Below are 22616 nucleotides of genomic sequence, written 5' to 3'. Positions count from 1 at the left end.
AGTTGCAAGATGGTAACAGGACTGATCGACAGTACAGGTTCCCTGAACAGATCCAAATCAGGGATCCTGGAGGTGGTCAGATCCTTCTACTCGCATCTCTTGGGAAGGAGGGATCCAGATCGGGATGAGATGTCGGCTTTCCTGGCTGAAACCATCCCTGAACCAGGGGATGACCCCTCTCTTCATGGTTTGGCAGAAGCAATCAGGGAAGAGGAAGTGAGACGGGCCATTGATGGGCTCCGGCCCAAAAAATCGCCCGGTCCGGATGGCTTAACATCCGAGTTTTACAGGACTTTTAGGGACTCTTTGGTCCCCCTCATGACTGAGGTTTTTAATGAATGTCTCTCCTCGGACATTCTTCCCGGTTCAATGAGGAAGTCCGCCCTGATTATCCTGTCAAAGGGTAAAGACTCGTCCCGTATTGAGAATTGGCGTCCCATAGCGCTTCTCGATACGGACCGAAAGGTTCTGGCAAAGGTGCTTTTCAATCGGTTGGTGAAGTTTGCACCCCGGCTCCTTTCGGGGGCCCAGCACTGCTCTGTTCCAGGCCGCAGTACTTTTAGTGCTGTGCTCGGTGTCCGAGAGGCAGTGGAGCAGGGCAGGGCAGGTCTCTGGAAGGGGTACTTGCTGTCCTTAGACCAGGCGAAGGCCTTTGACCGGGTTAACCATGAGTACCTCTGGTCCGTCCTTCTGAGGTACGGTCTGCCCGGGAGGTTTGTTGATTGGTTGAGAGTATTATACAATGGGGCAGAGACTTTTCCGCTTGTGAACGGTTGGGTCGGACCCCCTTTTGAGGTGAGGTCTGGTGTCCGCCAGGGCTGTCCTCTGAGCCCACTGTTATACGTGTTCGCGATCGACCCCTTTTTAAGGAGAGTGGAACGCGGACCGTTGGTGGGAGTCGGGATGGACTGGGCGGAGCCAGAGGCCACCTTGAGGGTAGTGGCGTACGCCGACGACGTTTCCCTCTTTGTATCCTCGAGAGAGGAGGCGGACTGGGTCATGTCTGAAGTTGAGCGCTACTCGGTGGCTTCTGGGTCCATGATCAACCGGGATAAGTGTGAGAGTCTCTGGCTGGGAGGGGGAGATCCAAGTTTCGATCTCCCGGACACCCTCCCAGGGCCTCAGGCCACAGCAAAAATTTTAGGCATCAGTTTCGGCCCGGGGGACTATCCCCAGCAAAACTGGGAGGGCAGACTTAAGATTGCCGCCCAGAAGGTGGATCAGTGGAAGGGTTGGTCCTTGACCCTGAGGGAAAGGGTTAACCTGGCCAAGGGGTATTTGCTCCCTTTATTAATATACCTGGGCAGCGTCTGCATCTTGCCAGAACCTCTTTGGACACGGGTCTACAGCCTGTTCTTCCAACTATTATGGGGGAATAGGCTGAACCTGATCAAGAGGGAGGTCACGTACCGCACGAGGAGACTAGGAGGGTTGGGTATGGTCAACCCGGTGGTGTTTCTAGTAAACACCTTTCTTAAGGCAAACATCGCCAACCTCTGGTTAGAGAGGGCTCCTCCGTGGGTATTCTCCTGTAGGGGGTGGTTTCGGCCTTTCTTCCAGGAATGGGAGACAGGAGGGCGGGTGAAGGACCTTCGCACGCCTCATGGGCATCTTCCGGCTTATGCTACCCTGGTTGTGAAGGCGATCCGCCGGTGGGGTCTGGGAGTGTGGGAGATCAGGACCTTGTCAAGGAGGTTACTTGACAATAGGGTTCTGTTGACCCACTTCCAGAAGCCCCTGGCCCTCAAGGATTGCCCAAGCCGGGATCTGGAGGTGGGGCTCGGGTTATTAAACTCTAAGCGGATCCCCTTGAAGTTTTGGGACTTGACTTGGCGCTGCTTCCATGGGAGACTGTATGTGAGGGGCAACCTGAAGTACAGGAACTCTGATGACCGGGATTGTCCCCGCGAGGAGTGTGGCGGCATGCTTGAAAGCATGGAGCACTTCCTGCTTCAATGTCCCTTTAATACAGAGGTCTACAGTAGGGTGGGTGCTTCCATTGGCTGGCCTAGGCTGGCAGGCCTTTCCTATGCGGAGTGGGCCTATGGGGCATTCAGGTCCCTTGGTGGCCGAGATCGGGGCACTGTCTTCTTAGTTAGTTTAGTGACTAGGTTTTACACGTGGAATGCACGGTGTTTAGTGTCCACCCAGCATAAAGTCCTCCCCCGGGAAGAGGTGATTAGGAACATCCTGGGTGACCTGGCAAAAGTGCGCTCGCTGGAGTATGAGAGGCTGGGTGCAGGGAGGGCTTCCCTTCTATGGAGGGGGTTCTCATTTAATGTGCCCTAGGGAGAGTTAGGGTATGTGTGTCTGTGATAGGGTTAGTTTAGTCCTTTCTATATTTTATATTTATTTGTAGGGTCAGATGGATGTGTAGGGTCAGGGAGGGACAGGTAGGGACAGTCTTTAGGGATAGGTAGTTAGCATTAGGTTGGTAGTGAGGGCCAGAGAGGGACAGGTAGGGACAGGTAGGGAAAGATTGGTAGGGCGGTAGGGACAGGTTTTTCTTTTTCTTTAATAGGGAGGGACAGGCTGTTTGTGTGTTAGAGCAGGGTGAGAGCCTCTGTAGTCTCCAGTTTCCTGGTGGTGGGCTGCTCCCCTCACATTTGTAGTTTTTTGTTTTACGGTTCAGAATCTGAATATAGGGCTTGCAAGCACTGAACTTGGGTCTGATCCTTTGGTTCATGTTTAGTAGTCTTAAAAAATCGGTTAAGTTGTTATGTCATGATGATTTGGTTAGTTGTTGTTACATCGTTATGTTGTGTTGTATATAAATAATGTATGTGTATTGTGTGTGTGGGGGGGTTAGTTTAGGTTGGGTGGGGGGCTTTAGGGGGGAGGGGGGAGGGGTTTGCGGTGGTTTTGTGAAAAATGTGGACGTCCTGCGGGATGCCGGAAGAGGCAAAGGGACCTTTTTGTGTGTGAAATGGCCACAAACTTTAGTGGGGCTTGTTGTGATAAGGCCACAGACTCTCGTGGGACCTTGGGTGTTAAAAAATGGTGGTGGGGAAAAAAAAAAAAAAAAATAAAAAAAATAAAAAAATAAAAAAACTACAAAAAAAAGGTTTGCTGTGCATTAAGTTTTGTTTCGGCCAGGTGGCCTATTTCTTTGTTTTTGGCAGTGGGCCAGTTATTTAGTTTTCCTTTTTTGTTAGGGGGTTAGGTATGAATGTGCAGGTATGGATGTTGTGTATGCTGGGGGTCGGGTGCGTTTTAGGGCGCACCCTGGAGTTATGGTAGGGTCTTCCCTTGCTGGGGGGTCTCCTACAGAGTCTGCTGGAGGACTTGAACTTTGTGTCGTCTTATATTTCTTTGTTGGACTCTATATAATTTCAGATTTTAGGTTATGTCTTGCTGGGGTTTTGTTGGTTGTTAGTTGTTTGTTTGTTGTATAATTGTATCTGTGGTTTGGTTTTTGTGTTTTGTATATGTGTTTTTGTACTTTTATAATAAAAGAGCTCCAGTTCAGCCTGTTGCAGTTCCCTACAGGAAGTGGTGGAGGTGGAGCCTGCAGTGAGCTGTGCTGAGTGTGCTTCCTGGACTGAGTGCTGCTGTGGAGAGAGCTCCTGGGAAGGGAGGTTTTTTTTTTTCTATCTGGGACTTTTTGTCTGCCCCCTTCCCAGGAAGGAAAGCTTGTGGTGGGACTGGCCTCCGGGGCTGGGCCCCCGGCTCCCACCTCCCGGTCCAAGCTGGCGGGGGGTGGGAGAAACACCAAGCCGGCTAAGGCAACAAGATCTGGCCAAGGCAGCAGGGGTTCCAGCATGAGGACCCGGAGGACCCCCGAGGCTATGACCGCGGCGGCTCCTCCCTCCGGAGGTGGGTCGAGTACGAGCGGAGGTGCTGCAGCGGTGCCCCCTGATTGGGGTACCAAGGCGTCGAGGGAGGCAACCGTCACCTATGCCTCCCGTATACATGCGCACCTCTGCGAGTATGAGGACGCCACAAAGAAGCTAAGTTCCCTCTGGGGGGAGTTGAGGGTGGCTCAGGAGAGGTCCGTGAGGGCCTCTGGCAGTAAGAAGCCTGAGCTATCCGCCGCGGTCCGGAAGATCAAGCGGGCCATTCAAGACCTGGAAGACCGCAGGAGCACCATACTGGCAGGAAGTGGACCCTTCATGGAGAAGCTGCTTAATGATGACCGGTTCAGAGCCATGACCGGTGGGGCTCTGGAGGGGTCGCAGGGCCCCAGCCAGGCGGTGGAGGAGGAGGAAGAAGAGGTATGCGTGGAGGAGGCTGCACCCTACCCACCGCCTGGTGGCCTGGTAAGTGATCTCCAGGCATCGCATAGCGGGATAGCCCCTGAGCAGATGGCTCTCCCGTCTGATTCTAGCCCTTCAGAGGGCAGCGGGAGCGAGGGGGAGGATGAGGAGGATGGGAGCAGTAGCAGTGAGGGGGGCTGCCTTATCATGCAGCAGATCCAGCAGATCGAGTCCCCGGTACGTTTTGGTCAGCTTACGTTCGGGGATGAGATCTGCCAGGATGAGGCACCCGTGAGGGGGATGAAGAGAAAAGCAAAAAAAAAGAGAAAAACAACTGTTGCGCACAAGTTTGTGTATGTCCCCCTCTCTGGGGCCCCCCTGTCCCGTTGTGCGGCACCCGCCACCCACCCTGGCTTGGACTCTGTTGTGGGTCCACAGCGAGGGAGCGGGGAGAACATAGGCCATGGCACGCAGAGCGCTGCCTCTGTTTGTGGTAATGGAGGCAGTGGGTCCAAGGTGTCTGATATGGAGCATGGCTCGGAGGGCGGCCCAACGGTGGGTGTGATCTGTGGTGGTGCTCAGGCTGGATCCCCTGTAAAAGGGAGGTCTGGCCTGGCACCTGGTGCGCCTGCTGGCGTGCAGGGGGCGGCTTGTACATCTGCCGCTGCCTCCTGCTCTGCTGGCGGCGCACCGACAGCCGGGGCCGCATCTCCGGCGGCGTGTGCTGGGGTGTCTGGGTCCCTCACGCACGGATCCACTAAATCTGGATCACTTTCAGGGACCCAGAGACCTGGTAAGGTGAAGGGCGCGGGGCCTGCGGCTCCGGCAGAGCCGGCTCATAAAGGAAAGGTGGGGCTTGCTCCCCTGGCAAAATCCGTGGCGAGGTCGGGGCCCCCTGCGCAGGGGCCCAGTAATGGGTCAGCGCGGGGGGCTCCACCGCCGCTGGGTGCCGAGGGGGAGTGGCCTAGCCTGGGGCCGGCCGCCGGAGCTGGGGTGGCCAGGCTGTTTGTCGTAAAGGGTGTGACGGTAGGGGGTGCTATGCCCCTGAGAGCTGGTGCCGCTGGTCCAGGGGCCCCTGTGAGTAGACCCAGTTCCGGGTCGGCTTCGGGGGTCCCGGCGCGGCCGGCTTCGGGGGGCGTGGCCTCCCAGCCGTCCACGGCACGAGGGGGGGTGGCCTCCGGGGCCCCCACCGTGCTGCCTGGTGTGGGGGGTGTGGCCTCCCTGTCATCCACGGCACCGGTGGGAGTGGCCTCTGGGGCCCCCACTGTGCTGCCTGGTGCGGGGGGCGTGGCCTCCCTGTCACCCAAGGCACCGGTGGGAGTGGCCTCTGGGGCCCCCACTGTGCTGCCTGGTGCAGGGGGCGTGTCCTCGCGGGTAAATCCCGCACAAATGGGCGTGGCTTCACCCGAAAAGGGGCGGGGCTTAGCGCCGGCAGCTGCTGGGAGCAGTAGTGCCACAGCTGTGGCTAAAAATGGAGGTGGTGCCTGCCTGCCGGTGTCCTCTGTGCCCACGGGCTTATCTGGGGCAGGGGCGCCGGCAAAAATAGCTGCAGCACCAGGCTCCCAAAACCCCCCGGCAGGGAAGGTGCTGCCAGCAGGTGGCAGCAGTAGTAATGCTGTTGAAAAACCTGCTGGCAGAAAGTGTGTGGAGAAGAAAAACAACTGTGACCCCAGTGTGCATGTGAGTGGGAGTGGGGCAAGTGGGGTGACTGTCGGTATGGATGTGTCTGTGGTGGAGGAAGCAAGTGCTGGCGTGTCTGTTGCTAGTGGGGGGAGTGGGGGTGGGGCTGGTCCATCTGCCCCCCCGGCTGCTGGTCCCCGGAGTTTTGCGGGGGTAGTAGCCGGGGCCTCGGGGTCTTCTCGGGGGGCTTCCTCACCTCTGGACCTCAGGGATGGTGACTTGCGACGCCGTTTCCTGGAGGCCCTCAAGAAGGGAGAACGGACGATCCAGGTAGAGGGAAGAGAGGTGGACCTGGCCTTTTGGCTAGATAGACATGGCCTGGCCGCCTTCCAAGATAAAAAGGAGGGGGAGACAGCGTGGTCCCTCCCGACAGCCGGGCAGGGGGTGGCCAGGAGGAATGTAGTTCGTCTTCGGTGGAGGGGCAGTGAAGCGTGCCCGCCAAGAGCAAGGGTCGTGGAGCTCCTCCTGAAGATGAACTTCAGGGCGACTGACATCTTTGCCCTGATCCATCCTTTTGGTACCCCCATCTTCGACATCAGTTTTGTTCGGCCGGAGGGCCTAGAGCTTTTTTGGTCGAATTTTGAACTGGTGAAGGGGGAGCCCGGCTGGCGAGACTTTGCCGTGCAGGCGGTGTCTCGCCAAAATGGAGTAAAGAGAGTGACCGTTCTAACTAGTAACGAGTCGCTCTCTGGGGTCGATATTATGACGTGGCTTTCCCGCTATGGGGAGGTCACGGACGTCCCAAAAAAGAACAGGGACGAGTTTGGCATCTGGTCAGGGGGCTGGACCTTCATGATGAGGTTGAAGGTCTCAGGCGGTACTGTCACCCACATCCCCTCCTCAGCATTCCTGGGGAGGGACAGGATCCTGATCTTCTACCAGGGGCAACCAAAGGTCTGCCACAGGTGCGGTGATCCCCGCCACTTCAGCGCGGGCTGCAAGGTGCAGAAATGTGCCTTGTGTGGCGGGGTAGGTCATCTTGCCGCGGCCTGTGGTGACATTAGGTGTCACCTATGTGGCGACCTAGGTCACCCGTACAGCCGCTGCCCCCGCTCCTTTTCTAACACCATCTCTGGTCAGGCGGGGGAGAGCCATGGGGGGGTCCCCAGTGGTGCATCCTCTGCTGGAGCCGGAGGTGGGGGCGGGAGAGGAGCTGAGGGGCCGGTGAAGGAAGGCGTGGCCAGTACATCTGCCCACCAGTGGCATCAGGTGAGGCGCCGTGGGGGTAGGGGGCAGGATAAGCCCCAGGCGACTGGGGTGATGTCTGTACCCTCCTCGGAAGCGGCAGCCAGTGCCCCTGAGGCCCTGGGGGAGGAGGCGGTGAGCGAGGAGATCAGGAGGATGGAGAGGGAGGAGGTGGCTGCTTCTGATGACTCCTCCCAGTATGAAAGTCTGGACGAGGAGGTGGTGGAGCAGCCTAAAACAAAAGGTGACAGTAAGACCAGTAAGAGCCGGAGGAGGAACCGAAAGGGGGCAAAAACATCTAAGGCCCCCCCCCTGGCCACTAAGGTGCCTACGGAAGGGCTCACCGGCTCCCCTCTGATCCCCCTCTCCAACCGGTTCCATGCCCTCGATGACTCTGCTGTGTCGGAGGTCGGGGGTGAGGGACCGGCGGTAACATCTGAGGTGCCTTCAGGGAGCGGCGGGGTCCGTCCTCCGGAGGGCTCACTTTCCTCTGGGGGGGGGGACTGCTCTGGGGTCCAGGGGTGAGGAACCCGGTACTGGGAAGGTGGTGACGGGTGCTATGGACACCTCGGTGTCACTAAAGAGGAGGGGAGAGTCTGGCTCCTCCTCTGAAGGTGAGCACAAAAAATCTGGGGGTACGGTTAAAAAAAAGGCCGTCTAACTCAATCACCCATGATGGCGGAACCTACCCCGTTGACTCTGGCGTCGATTAATGTCGCCAGTATAAAGTCAGATGCGGCCAGATTTATGGCCTTTGATTTTTTCAACCGAGTTGAGGCTGACATTTTATTTTTGCAGGAGACCAGACTAACGGACATGGGGGCCATTTACAAAGCAAGGAGGGAGTGGAGGTGCGGGCCCTCATACTGGTCTCTTGCGGCCGAGCCGTATAGCGGGGTAGCGGTCCTTTTTAAGGCCGCTTCGGTGGAATGCAGACGGGTGATCGAGGTAGAAATGGGGAGGTGCTTGGTCCTTGACGTCTTCATGGGGGGACAGGAGCTCCGGCTCATTAACATCTATGGTCCACAGTCAGAGTGGGACCGTAAATGTCTCTTCCTGAAGATCAAGCCCTATCTTTTTACCAGCCGACAGGTGGTCTTCGGTGGGGACTTTAATACTATAACTAGACCCCGTGATAGGGGAGGCCCCGGAGACCGAAGGCTGGCTTTTGATAGTAATACCCTTAACAGCATAGCAAGCGAAGCTCGCCTGGTGGATGTCCACATCCGGCACACCCCAGGTCACGGGGGTTTCACCTTTCATAGGGGTAGTTGTAGGTCTAGGATAGATAGGTTTTTTTTAAAGGAGGAAGCCGTCTCTTCTGCAGTGTCCGCTGTTGAGGTGGAATTCTCCGATCACTGTTTCATTTCCTTTTCTTTGAATGTTGCAGAGACTCCCCGGATAGGGAGAGGCCTATGGAAGCTGAATTCGTCCCTGTTGGAAGAAGCGGATGTGAGACAATCCTTTGAGGAATTTCTTCAGAGCCAGGTACCTCTCTTGGGTCTCTGTAGCAGTAAGTCTGAGTGGTGGGAGATCTTCAAAACAAGGGTTGCGGGGTTCTTCCGTCAGCTTTCGAGCCTCAGAGGCCTGAACAGGTACCGCCTGTATCGGGAGCTGGGGAGGAAACTCGAGCAGCTCGTCTCGACTGGAGGGGACCGTGAGGAAATCTCCAGGGTGAAGGCCTTGCTCAAGGGGTGCCAGTATGATAGGCACACATCCTTAGTTTTTGAGAGGGATTTCGGGAGGTACCGCTCGCCCGACCCCTACAGGAACTGCAGGATGTCAGTGAGTTGCAAGATGGTAACAGGACTGATCGACAGTACAGGTTCCCTGAACAGATCCAAATCAGGGATCCTGGAGGTGGTCAGATCCTTCTACTCGCATCTCTTGGGAAGGAGGGATCCAGATCGGGATGAGATGTCGGCTTTCCTGGCTGAAACCATCCCTGAACCAGGGGATGACCCCTCTCTTCATGGTTTGGCAGAAGCAATCAGGGAAGAGGAAGTGAGACGGGCCATTGATGGGCTCCGGCCCAAAAAATCGCCCGGTCCGGATGGCTTAACATCAGAGTTTTACAGGACTTTTAGGGACTCTTTGGTCCCCCTCATGACTGAGGTTTTTAATGAATGTCTCTCCTCGGACATTCTTCCCGGTTCAATGAGGAAGTCCGCCCTGATTATCCTGTCAAAGGGTAAAGACTCGTCCCGTATTGAGAATTGGCGTCCCATAGCGCTTCTCGATACGGACCGAAAGGTTCTGGCAAAGGTGCTTTTCAATCGGTTGGTGAAGTTTGCACCCCGGCTCCTTTCGGGGGCCCAGCACTGCTCTGTTCCAGGCCGCAGTACTTTTAGTGCTGTGCTCGGTGTCCGAGAGGCAGTGGAGCAGGGCAGGGCAGGTCTCTGGAAGGGGTACTTGCTGTCCTTAGACCAGGCGAAGGCCTTTGACCGGGTTAACCATGAGTACCTCTGGTCCGTCCTTCTGAGGTACGGTCTGCCCGGGAGGTTTGTTGATTGGTTGAGAGTATTATACAATGGGGCAGAGACTTTTCCGCTTGTGAACGGTTGGGTCGGACCCCCTTTTGAGGTGAGGTCTGGTGTCCGCCAGGGCTGTCCTCTGAGCCCACTGTTATACGTGTTCGCGATCGACCCCTTTTTAAGGAGAGTGGAACGCGGACCGTTGGTGGGAGTCGGGATGGACCGGGCGGAGCCAGAGGCCACCTTGAGGGTAGTGGCGTACGCCGACGACGTTTCCCTCTTTGTATCCTCGAGAGAGGAGGCGGACTGGGTCATGTCTGAAGTTGAGCGCTACTCGGTGGCTTCTGGGTCCATGATCAACCGGGATAAGTGTGAGAGTCTCTGGCTGGGAGGGGGAGATCCAAGTTTCGATCTCCCGGACACCCTTCCAGGGCCTCAGGCCACAGCAAAAATTTTAGGCATCAGTTTCGGCCCGGGGGACTATCCCCAGCAAAACTGGGAGGGCAGACTTAAGATTGCCGCCCAGAAGGTGGATCAGTGGAAGGGTTGGTCCTTGACCCTGAGGGAAAGGGTTAACCTGGCCAAGGGGTTTTTGCTCCCTTTATTAATATACCTGGGCAGCGTCTGCATCTTGCCAGAACCTCTTTGGACACGGGTCTACAGCCTGTTCTTCCAACTATTATGGGGGAATAGGCTGAACCTGATCAAGAGGGAGGTCACGTACCGCACGAGGAGACTAGGAGGGTTGGGTATGGTCAACCCGGTGGTGTTTCTAGTAAACACCTTTCTTAAGGCAAACATCGCCAACCTCTGGTTAGAGAGGGCTCCTCCGTGGGTATTCTCCTGTAGGGGGTGGTTTCGGCCTTTCTTCCAGGAATGGGAGACAGGAGGGCGGGTGAAGGACCTTCGCACGCCTCATGGGCATCTTCCGGCTTATGCTACCCTGGTTGTGAAGGCAATCCGCCGGTGGGGTCTGGGAGTGTGGGAGATCAGGACCTTGTCAAGGAGGTTACTTGACAATAGGGTTCTGTTGACCCACTTCCAGAAGCCCCTGGCCCTCAAGGATTGCCCAAGCCGGGATCTGGAGGTGGGGCTCGGGTTATTAAACTCTAAGCGGATCCCCTTGAAGTTTTGGGACTTGACTTGGCGCTGCTTCCATGGGAGACTGTATGTGAGGGGCAACCTGAAGTACAGGAACTCTGATGACCGGGATTGTCCCCGCGAGGAGTGTGGCGGCATGCTTGAAAGCATGGAGCACTTCCTGCTTCAATGTCCCTTTAATACAGAGGTCTACAGTAGGGTGGGTGCTTCCATTGGCTGGCCTAGGCTGGCAGGCCTTTCCTATGCGGAGTGGGCCTATGGGGCATTCAGGTCCCTTGGTGGCCGAGATCGGGGCACTGTCTTCTTAGTTAGTTTAGTGACTAGGTTTTACACGTGGAATGCACGGTGTTTAGTGTCCACCCAGCATAAAGTCCTCCCCCGGGAAGAGGTGATTAGGAACATCCTGGGTGACCTGGCAAAAGTGCGCTCGCTGGAGTATGAGAGGCTGGGTGCAGGGAGGGCTTCCCTTCTATGGAGGGGGTTCTCATTTAATGTGCCCTAGGGAGAGTTAGGGTATGTGTGTCTGTGATAGGGTGAGTTTAGTCCTTTCTATATTTTATATTTATTTGTAGGGTCAGATGGATGTGTAGGGTCAGGGAGGGACAGGTAGGGACAGTCTTTAGGGATAGGTAGTTAGCATTAGGTTGGTAGTGAGGGTCAGAGAGGGACAGGTAGGGACAGGTAGGGATAGATTGGTAGGGCGGTAGGGACAGGTTTTTCTTTTTCTTTAATAGGGAGGGACAGGGTGTTTGTGTGCTAGATTAGGGTGAGAACCTCGGTAGTCTCCAGTTTCCTGGTGGTGGGCTGCTCCCCTCACATTATAGTTTTTTGTTTTACGGTATTGGAAACCCGAATATAGGGCTTGCAAGTACTGAACTTGGGTCTGACTTTTGTTCATGGTTATGGTCATTTGTTTATATTGTGCTATTGTTATGTTGTGCTTGCTTTGGTTATGTTGAGTACTGTATATATATATGTATAGTTTTGTGTATTGTATGTATGTGTAATTTGCGCACGGGGGGGTTTAGTGTAGGTTGGGTGGGGGGTTTCAGGGGGGGAGGGGGAGGGGTTTTTGGGAGAATGGACGTCCTACGGGATGCGGGAAAAAGGACCCGTTATTTGTGGGCCACAAACTTTCGTGGGACCTAAAAAGAGATGCTGTGATAAGGCCACAGACTTTCGTGGGACCTTGGGTGTTTTAAAAAATGGTGGTGGGAAAAAAAAAAAAAAAAAAAAAAAAAAAAATATATAAAAAAAAACTACAAAAAAAAAAAGGTTTGCTGTGTAAGTTTTGTTTCGGCCAGGTGGCCTATTTCTTTGTTTTTGGCAGTGGGCCAGTTTGTTGTTTTGTTTTGGGGGTTTAGGTATGAATGTGGAGTGAAGGGGATATTTTTGGAAAAAAAAGGTTTAAGGTCTTCCCTTGCTGGGGGGATTTTGGGAAATGGACTTTATATTATGAACATTGTAGGACATTTTTGCTTTGCTTTATAATTTATACTGGACATTATAATTTTGGATTTGTTTGTGTTTCATTGGGGTTTGTGTCTTGGTTATTTGTGTAGTGTGTTTTTATGGTTTGTTTTATATTTTTATAATAAAAGAGCTCCAGTTCTGTCTGCTGCTGGTGCTTTTACAGATATTTCTAGAAATAGCCCCAGGTATCAAGGGTCAGAAATTTTTCTTTTGGGATCTTAATCCTGATCATTTGCTTAAAAAGCAATCCAGAGAACATGATTTTTCTGCACCATTTGCTTGTTGGCACTGCAGAATACAACCAGGTCCTTTCCATATTACAGCGCTAGAAATCCATCTATTTAAAACTGTGGTTTGTCCATCACACGGATCACATATAATTGCGCTGAAAATTCTGCCATTTCTGGCCTCCATTGAAATTTTGTTGCAGTGTGTCAGCAAAGTTATTGACACCAGTCTGCTGTGAAAAATAGTTACCTACAGGCTATTTAAAACTGTGGTTTTCCATCACATGTATCACATATCACTGTGGTTCAAATCCAGCCACTTGTAGTGAATGTGGAAAATATTGTCCTCCATTTAAAATGGGCAAGGCGCGTGGCAAGGGACGGGGAAGTGGATGTGATGGTGATGATGGTGCATGCAGAAGAAGAGGCAGTGGACTAGCTGAAATTGTACCACAACAAACACCCACATCTTCTCGCTCGACCTTCCTGTCCCAATTAATAGGGGACCGCAGGACACCACTATTGAACCCAGAGCAGTGTCAAAAGGTTATTGGTTGGATAGCAGATAATGCTTTCAGTCACTTAGCCACCACCACCACCCTGTCTTCCACACGGTCAAGTGTCAGTAGCCGTGAGTCTGGACCGCATATTCCTCACCCTCATGCTCCTTCCTCCCACCATGCCGAGTGCCAGGAGACAACTGATCCCACATTTGGACACTCCGAAGAGCTGTTCACTTTTCCCATTTATAGATACGGGCCTCTCGTGCGGTCCACTTGAAGCAAGGCAAGAGGAGATTGCATGGAGTGATGCCCAAATATTTGAGCAGCCACGGTCACACGAAGGCGACGGTGGGAAACTGTCACAAGAGGTGGACGATGATGAGACACAATTGCCAGAAAATCAGGAGGAGGACCAGGGTGCGGAAGTGGAAGACGAGGTGGTGGATGATATAGTAACTGACCCAACCTGGCAGGGAGACATACAGAGCGAGGACAGCAGCACACATGGGGGAGGGAGGCGTAGCACCACAACAGGCAGGAAGAAGCAGTGTGGTGGCTGAAGACAGAAGGCGGGCAACCGTTCCCAGTAACATCAACATGACGGAAGTTGCCAGTACAACTGTTAGGTCTTCCTGAGTTTGGTTGTTTTTTTAACCCAAAAGGCCATTTGCACCACCTGCCAGGCTAGCATCAGCAGGGGTAGCAAAACTAGCAGCCTGACCACCACCAGCATGATCCGGCACATAGCAGCAAAGCACCCCACTAAGTGGGCAGAACCCCAGGGTCCAGGAACAGTGTCTGCGGGTGGCATCACTGCTTCTTCTGCTGTTGTGCGTGCAAGCCAATCCCTGTCCATGGCGCATGCGAAGATGCCTCCTGCCCTGCACCTGTCATTGCACACTCTCAACTAGCACCTTCAGCAAGCACATCCACGTCCTTCTTCGAGGAGGTGGAGAAGGCAGGACACTTAAGGTACCGTCACACTTAGCGATGCTACAGCGATGCCGACAACGATACGACCTGGCAAGGATCATTGCTGCGTCACTATGTGGTCGCTGGTGAGTATCAAATCGCCAGGACTTGACGGGCTTCCCACAGAAATATATAAGAAATTTGGAGATATTCTACTTCCCCACTTACTGGCTACATTCGAGGAAGCGGTGAGGTGGGGAACCCTACCCCATTCAATGCAAGAGGCGGTGATAGTAGTCATACCTAAGCCAGGTAAAGACCCTTTAATCCCTGACTCATACAGGCCCATATCCTTGTTATCAACTGATGTTAAAATTATTGCGACGGTTCTGGCATCTAGATTGAATACAGTAATTTCTACAGTTATCCATACTGACCAGTCAGGCTTCATGCCTGCTAGATCCACAGCTCTTAACATCCGGAGATTGTTTCTTAATCTTCAATTGCCGGTGGATGGTGATAGAGCTGTACATTCTCTGGACGCCGCTAAGGCATTCGATTCTGTTGAGTGGGAATATTTATGGGCGGTGTTGGAAAAGTTTGGTATAGGACCTAGTTTTATTTCATGGGTTAACCTGTATGGTAGGCCGGTGGCTAGAATTTGGCTTTTGGATTGAGTAGAGGAATGAGGCAGGGGTGCCTATTGTCCCCCCTGCTCTTTGCAATGGCCATTGAACCCCTGGCATCGGTTATCAGGGAGCATCCAGGAATAGTTGGATTTCGTAGAGGGAACAGCGAAGATAAGGTCACTTTATACGCTGACGACACTCTATTATTTTTGGCTAAAACTTCTGAGTCCCTTCCTATAGCAATGGAAACGATATAAACATTTGGAAAATACTCTGGTCTGAAGATAAACTGGAGCAAATCAGTCATACTTCCATTGGATAATACAGATGAGAATGCTTCCCACTACATTAACTCAGGTTTACAAGTGGTATCGGAGTTTAGGCTTCAATATATCGGCAAAAATAAATGATTATGAGAAGTTGAATCTTGATCCAGTCTTAATTAAATTTAGAGGTAAACTAGGCGCCTGGTCTAAGTTACCGTTGTCGGTGGTGGGCCGTGCTGAACTGGTCAAAATGATCTGGATGCCACAATTGCTGTATGTTCTACACAACTCCCCAATATGGATAAATCGGACACTTTTCAGTCAGTCAGGAGTTTAGAAAATTAATATGGGTCAAACAGACTCAGAATTAAACTGGAAACATTGCAAAGAAACAAAACAATGGGAGGGCTTGCGTTTCCTAACCCATGGGTATATTATATGACATCTCAGCTTCAACATATCCGGGGATGCGACGACCCTGGGGGAGGGGGAGCTCAGCGTATGTGAAGATGCGACGACCCTGGGGGAGGGGGAGCTCAGCGTATGTGAAGATGCGACGACCCTGGGGGAGCGGGAGCTCAGCGTATGTGAAGATGCGATGACCCTGGGGGAGGGGGAGCTCAGCGTATGTGGAGATGGGACGACCCTGGGGGAGCTCAGCGTATGTGAAGATGCGACGACCCTGGGGGAGCGGGAGCTCAGCGTATGTGAAGATGCGACGACCCTGGGGGAGGGGGAGCTCAGCGTATGTGAAGATGCGACGACCCTGGGGGAGGGGGAGCTCAGCATACGTTGCTACAGCATTATTTCCAATCAGATAAACTCTATGAGGTACTGGAGGCGCATAAGTTTGGGACACTTGGAGCCAAAATACCGTCTATGCTGTTATGTCACAAACTTTGAGGGAAGGTAAAAAAATTATAAGGATTAAAATGGTGTTTCGCAATTTACTTCATTATGGAACACTCCATGGCATCCAAACCTATACCAATTGGTGGGATTTGGTTCCTGGAGCGCCAAGGGATTAAACAGACTTAATCAAGTGCTGACAGGTGATGTGATTAAGGACTTCTCACAGCTGCAAAACGAATATGGGTTACCTCCCTCTGAATCCTATAAATACTTACAATTTAGGCATGCAGAAGGCTTTGTTCTGGAAGGAGGGATACCTCGAAACTCAATAATACAGAGAATAGCTAATCTACACAGTTCTCGTGGACTGATCTCATTACTTTATAACATTCTCTTAGACATTATATTGACAAACCAGCCGATGCGATCAAAAGAGAAATCGAGAGTGTAATGGGACCCATAGAGGAAAATCACTGGTCAGATATACTGGAAAGAGTTCCACAACTGTCTTTAAGTGAATCCCATAGACTGTCCCATATATATGTGACACACCAGGTATACAGGACACCTCAATTCTTATTTAGCATAGGATTTCGCTCAAGTCCCCACTGTCCTAGATGCAAGACTAACATAGCAGATATGCTTCATATGATGGGGAACTGTCCTAACTTGGTGTCCTTTTGGAAGAGTGTTGTAGCAATGATTAACAGGGTTTATTCAACTGATGTGGAACTTTCACCATTGGTATGTATACTGGGATATGTTGAAGATCTGACTACTGATGAGTATGGCACAATTGCGGTGGAAGGTATGTTATACATGGCAAGAAAATCGATAGCCCAAAAATGGATAGCAGATCAGGAGCCTATGATATCAGAATTTATTGATAAAGTTAACTGGCTAGTAAATTTGGGAAAAGGTATATACCTAAAAAGAGATGCTAAATTTGACAAGATATGGTGTTTATGGATTGATGGTGTAGCATCGGCGTCTCTGCCCCCTGACAGGTAGAGACGCCGCCCCCCTTACCGCCGTGCTCCCGGCGTCTTCCTGCTCTCCTGCTGCTGCTGCTGCCAGCGCTCGCAGCTTCCCGGGCACTGTGCTTAGGGCGCATGCGCGCTCCCTCTTAAAGGGGCCGCACGCGCCGTCCTAAGGAGTCCCTGGCCAATGGCCGGAGGACCTCTCATATAAAAGGCACCTCCTCCAAAATGGAGGTGCCCGTGCAAGGTTGTAGCTTTGTGTTCTAAACTCTGCTTCAGCCCTCAAGTCCCGCTGCTAGTCTGACTACCAGTCCAGCCCGCCAGCCTGACTACCAGTCCAGCCCGCCAGCCTGACTACCAGTCCAGTCTGTCAGCCTGACTACCAGTTCAGTCTGCCAGCCTAACTACCAGTTCAGTCTGCCAGCCTGACTACCAGTCCAGTCCGCCAGCCTGACTACCTGTCTCCGCCAGCCAAATGTACTCTCCAGCCCGACAGTCTGCCTACGATCCAAATCCGCCAGTCTGTCTATGGGCCAGGCTTGCCACCCTACCCGGAGAATGTACCAGTTACATGCCGTGCCTACCAGCCAGCCTACCTGGAGGCTCCTACCAGTTACCTGCCGTGCCTATCTGCCAACCTACCTGGAGGATCCTACCAGTTACCTGCTGTGCCTACTAGCCAGCCTACCTGGAGGCTCCTACTAGTTACCTGCTGTGCCTACCAGCCAGCCTACCTGGAGGCTTCTGCCAGTTACCCGTGGGAGTCACCTGCTCTCATACAAGGACTGGCCCAGAGTAGCACCTGGTCCCTCTGCTCGGTCCTTCCCTGGTTAACGGAGTCGATTGAGCCGCCGTGCGACCTTGGTCAGTCCAAGTTGATACCTAGTTACGCCCCTCTAGTCCCTCCTTGCACCGCAGCACAGAGGTTCCACCACCCGGATCCGTAACAGTTTGCACGGGCCATGGAACCCGGTGGCCCCCAGGCTCCTTCGCTTGCTAACCTGTACCAGGAGGTTTCTCGTCAGAGATCCCAACAAGAAACCATCCTGACCTACCTGCGGTCTGTCAACTCTCGCCTTGACACGCTGTCTGTCCCACCTGTGCCCGCCTTGAGCCGAGCGACACCCGCTCCGTCAGCGCCTCTCCCTACCAATACCACGGCATCCAGCTTAGGACCCCGGCTTTCTGCGCCTCCTCGTTTTGGGGGTGACCCCATCTTATGTCGGGATTTTCTGAACCAGTGCACGCTGCACTTTGAACTTCTGGCACATCAGTTTCCCTCCGACCGGGCCAAGGTGGCGTTCATCATGTCTCACCTCACCGGGGAAGCATTGGCATGGCTAAACCCTCTATGGGATAGAGGGGATTCCCTGGTGTCTGATCTTCCGGCTTTCCTCACTGCCTTCCGGAGGGTCTTCAATGAGCCCGGACTTAGGACTTCTACTGCCTCCTCATTGCTCCGTCTCCGCCAAGGGAGTCTCACCGTGGGCCAGTATGCCATACAGTTCCATACCCTCGCTTCTGAGCTTGCCTGGAACAACGAGGCCCTGGTGTCCACCGGCCGGGACATTCCTACTACCCTGGATGACCTGGTGTCACTAGCTACCCGGATTGACATCCGTTTCCTAGAACGTGCTAAGGAGACTACCCGGGAGAGAAGATTTCCTTGTCTTGCTCCTGTTTTCCAGAAATCTGCCTCCCAACCAGCAGCTCCCCGGGCACGCTCGCCCGAACCCATGCAGATCGACCAGATCAAGATGGTCAAGTCTCGCCAAGAAACACGCCGAGCCGAGGGGAGCTGTTTCTACTGTGGTAGTAAGGAGCACCTGATCCGTTCCTGTCCGGTGAAGCCGGGAAACTCCAGTGTCTAGGACCGCTCGAAGAGGTCATCCTAGGCAAGAGTAAATCCTCTCCGTTCTTGACTTTATCCATCTCTATTTCCTGTGGAGAGAACCGCTTCTTTGAAACCGCCTATCTGGATTCCGGAGCCGCTGGGAATCTCATTTCCCAGTCCCTTGTAGAGAAGTATCAGATTCCTACCAAACCTCTGGCTGAACCATTGGCAGTCGCTTCCGTGGATGGAAGACTCCTTCCGGTGACCATCTTGCTCATCACTGAGCCCGTAACTCTTCAGGTGGGAATGCTGCACTCAGAGAGGATTTCCTTCCATGTGCTTTCTGGACTCTCTCACTCCCTTTTGCTAGGTCTACCCTGGCTACAGAGACATGAACCCGTTCTGAATTGGCAATCTGGTGAGGTGCTCCATTGGGGGCAGGATTGCCATGAGACCTGCCTGGTCCCGGTTCGCCCGGCTCGACCTCCGTCTACCGGCACCTTACTGGTCCTATGCAGATGTCTTCAACAAGAAGGAAGCAGAGACACTGCCACCTCATAGGCCATATGATTGCCTTATCGACCTGGTACCCGGTGCCACTCCACCCCGTGGGCATATCTACCCGTTGTCGTTGGCCGAAACCCGGGCCATGTCGGAGTACATCAAAGAAAATCTGGCTAGGGGATTCATCCAGAAATCTACCTCCCCGGCTGGAGTCGGATTCTTCTTCGTAAAAAATAAAGACGGTTCACTACGCCCCTGTATCGATTATAGAGGACTCAACCAGATTACCATCAAAAACAAATACCCCCTGCCGCTCATCTCTGAGCTGTTCGACTGCCTTAAAGGCGTGAAGATCTTCACCAAGCTCGATCTTCGTGGGGCGTATAACTTGTTCCAGATCCGCCAAGGAGACGAGTGGAAAACGGCATTCAATACCCGGGATGGCCACTATGAATACCGTGTGATGCCCTTCGGCCTCTGTAATGCTCCAGCCGTCTTCCAAGAATTAGTTAACGACATCTTCCGTGACCTTATATTCTTGCGTGGTGGTGTACCTGGACGACATCTTGGTCTTCTCTCCGGATCTTCCCACACACCGGAGGGATGTTCGTCAGGTCCTGCTTAGGCTCAGGCCAAATCACCTATACGCAAAATTTGAGAAATGCCTCTTCGAGCAGACCTCTCTTCCGTTCCTGGGCTATATTATCTCTAAGACAGGTCTACGGATGGACCCCGAGAAGGTCTCTGCCGTCTTAAAGTGGCCCCGTCCGGAGGAGTTGAAGGCGATTCAGCGATTCCTGGGCTTCGCCAACTATTACCGTCTCTTCATCCCACATTTCTCTTCCCGGACTGCTCCCATCTCTGCGCTCACCCGTAAGGGAGCAAATCCTAAGGAATGGCCGCCCGAAGCGGAGGAGGCCTCCCTCTCCTTAGAACAAGCCTTCTCTTCTGCCCCAGTGCTGCACCGTCCGGATTGCAACAAACAGTTCTTTCTGGAGGTTGATGCTTCCTCTTCCGGAGCCGGAGCGGTGCTCACCCAGAAATCTCCGTCCGGGAGAATTGTAACCTGCGGCTTCTTCTCCAAGCTCTTCTCCTCGTCCGAGCACAACTACTCCATAGGAGACCGAGAACTGCTAGCCATCAAATTGGCACTGGAGGAGTGGTGTTACCTGCTTGAGGGGGCTCTGCACCCGGTGGTCATCTACACTGACCACAAAAACCTGGCATATCTACAGAATGCCCAAAGACTCAATCCGCGTCAGGCCCGGTGGTCTTTGTTCTTCGTCCGCTTCAACTTTACCCTACATTACCGCCCTGCGGACAAGAACGTTAAAGCCGACGCCTTGTCCCGATCCTTCCTGTCTTCCGATCAAGAGGAGGAGCCTATGCATATCATCGATCCCTCCAAAGTGATGAATGTGGCTCCCTTGGACCTGTCTCGTCTCCCACCCGGTAAGACGTTTTTAGCGGTTCCGGATCGTAAGAAGGTTCTTCACTGGGGTCATTCATCTAAACTAGCCGGCCATGCTGGCCAGAAGAAGACCTTCCTGCTCATTACCCGGCATTACTGGTGGCCTACCCTGTGCAAGGATGTTGTAGACTTCGTCACGGCCTGTTCGTCCTGTGCCTGCAACAAGGTTCCCAGACATCTTCCAGCCGGCCGTCTCCTGCCTCTTCCAGTACCTGCTGCCCCGTGGCAACACATTGCTATGGACTTTATTATTGATCTCCCTGTTTCTGCCGGTTGTACTGTCATTTGGGCGGTCGCTGACCACTTTTCTAAAATGGCCCACTTCATCCCCCTGCCTGGTCTCCCGTCTGCTTCTGTGCTGGCTAAGGACTTCATCCATCATATCTTTCGTCTTCAAGGCCTACCCCTCCACATTGTGTCTGATCGCGGGGTCCAGTTTACTTCACGTTTCTGGAGAGCTACATGTAAGCTGCTAGATGTCACCCTGGATTTCTCCTCTGCTTACCATCTACAGGCCAATGGCCAAGTGGGACGTATCAACCAGATCCTTACCAACTTCCTCCGGCACTTCGTCAACGCTCACCATACCGATTGGGTAGAGCTCCTACCATGGGCCGAGTTCTCCTATAACAACCATGAGAGCGAATCTTCTTCCAAGTCCCCGTTCTTTGTGGTCTACGGTCAACATCCCCGGATTCCGTTTCCCGTCTCCACTTCAGTGGACAACCCTGCCGCGGAGTCTCCGGTCAGCGAATTTTCCACCATTTGGGAGGACACTAGATCCGCACTTCTTCAATTCTCCGAGCGGATTAAGAAACATGCTGATAAGAGACGCCTGGACCCACCTCAATTCCATCCGGGAGACTAGGTTTGGCTCTCCTCCAAACATGTTACTCTCAAAATACCCTCCTATAAGTTGGGTCCACGGTTCATGGGTCCATTTGAAGTCCTCAAGCAAATCAATCCAGTAGCCTACAAGTTAAAACTCCCGGCCACCTCCTTACGGATTCCCAATTCCTTCCACGTATCTCTCCTCAAACCAGTTGTGCTTAATTCTTTTTCCGACAATCCAGCTACCTCCCAAGCTCCGGTCTCCGCTGTGGACGTCTATGAGGTAGAGAACATTCTGGACACCAAGAGGGTAAGAGGAAAAACCTTTTTTCTGGTGGATTGGAAGAGGTTTGGCCCAGAGGAGAGAACTTGCGAACCCAGGGAGAACATCCAAGCCCCGCTTCTCCTTAAAAAATTTCTTTCCGGCCTAAAAAGAGGGGGTGTAAAGGGGGGGGTACTGTAGCATCGACGTCTCTGCCCCCTGACAGGCAGAGACGCCGTCCCCCTTACCGCTGCGCTCCCTGCCCGGCGTCTTCCAGCTCTCCTGCTGCTGCCGGCGCGCAGCTTCCCGGGCACTGTGCTTAGTGCGCTCCCTCCCTCTTAAAGGGGCCGCGCGCGCCGTCCTAAGGAGTCCCCGGCCAATGGCTGGAGGACCTCTCATATAAAAGGCACCTCCTCCAAAATGGAGGTGCCCGTGCAAGGTTGTAGCTTTGTGTTCTAAACTCTGCTTCAGCCCTCAGGTCCCGCTGCTAGTCTGACTACCAGTCCAGTCCACCAGCCTGTCTACCAGTTTAGTCCGCCAGCCTGACTACCAGTCCAGTCCGCCAGCCTGACTACCAGTCCTGTCCGCCAGCCTGACTACCTGTCTCCGCCAGCCAAGTGTACTCTCCAGCCAAACGGTCGGCCTACGATCCAAATACGCCAGTCTGTCTATGGGCCAGGTTTGCCTGCCTACCCGGAGAACGTACCAGTTACCTGCTGTGCCTACCAGCCAGCCTACCTGGAGGCTCCTACCAGTTACCTGCCGTGCCTATCTGTCAGCCTACCTGGAGGCTCCTACCAGTTACCTGCCGTGCCTACCAGCCAGCCTACCTGGAGGCTCCTACTAGTTACCTGCTGTGCCTACCAGCCAGCCTACCTGGAGGCTCCTACCAGTTACCTGCCGTGCCTACCAGCCAGCCTACCTGGAGGCTTCTGCCAGTTACCCGTGGGAGTCACCTGCTCTCATACAAGAACTGGCCCAGAGTAGCACCTGGTCCCTCTGCTCGGTCCTTCCCTGGTTCATGGAGTCTATTGAGCCGCCGTGCGACCTTGGTCAGTCTGAGTTGATACCTAGTTACGCCCCTCTGGTCCCTCCTTGCACCGCAGCACAGAGGTTCCACCACCCGGATCTGTAACAGATGGCTCTGGTTTCACGTCTAGAGAACTGAGGAGATGTCGCCTTGGCTCACTTTGAGTTACGTTTATATGATCCTCAAATCAAACTTCTCTGAATATT

Source organism: Phyllobates terribilis, unplaced genomic scaffold (genome assembly GCF_046119375.1).
Source record: "Phyllobates terribilis strain yellow unplaced genomic scaffold, ASM4611937v1 Scaffold_86__1_contigs__length_6382490, whole genome shotgun sequence".
NCBI lineage: Eukaryota > Metazoa > Chordata > Amphibia > Anura > Dendrobatidae > Phyllobates > Phyllobates terribilis.
Note: the sequence above shows the minus strand (reverse complement) of the source record.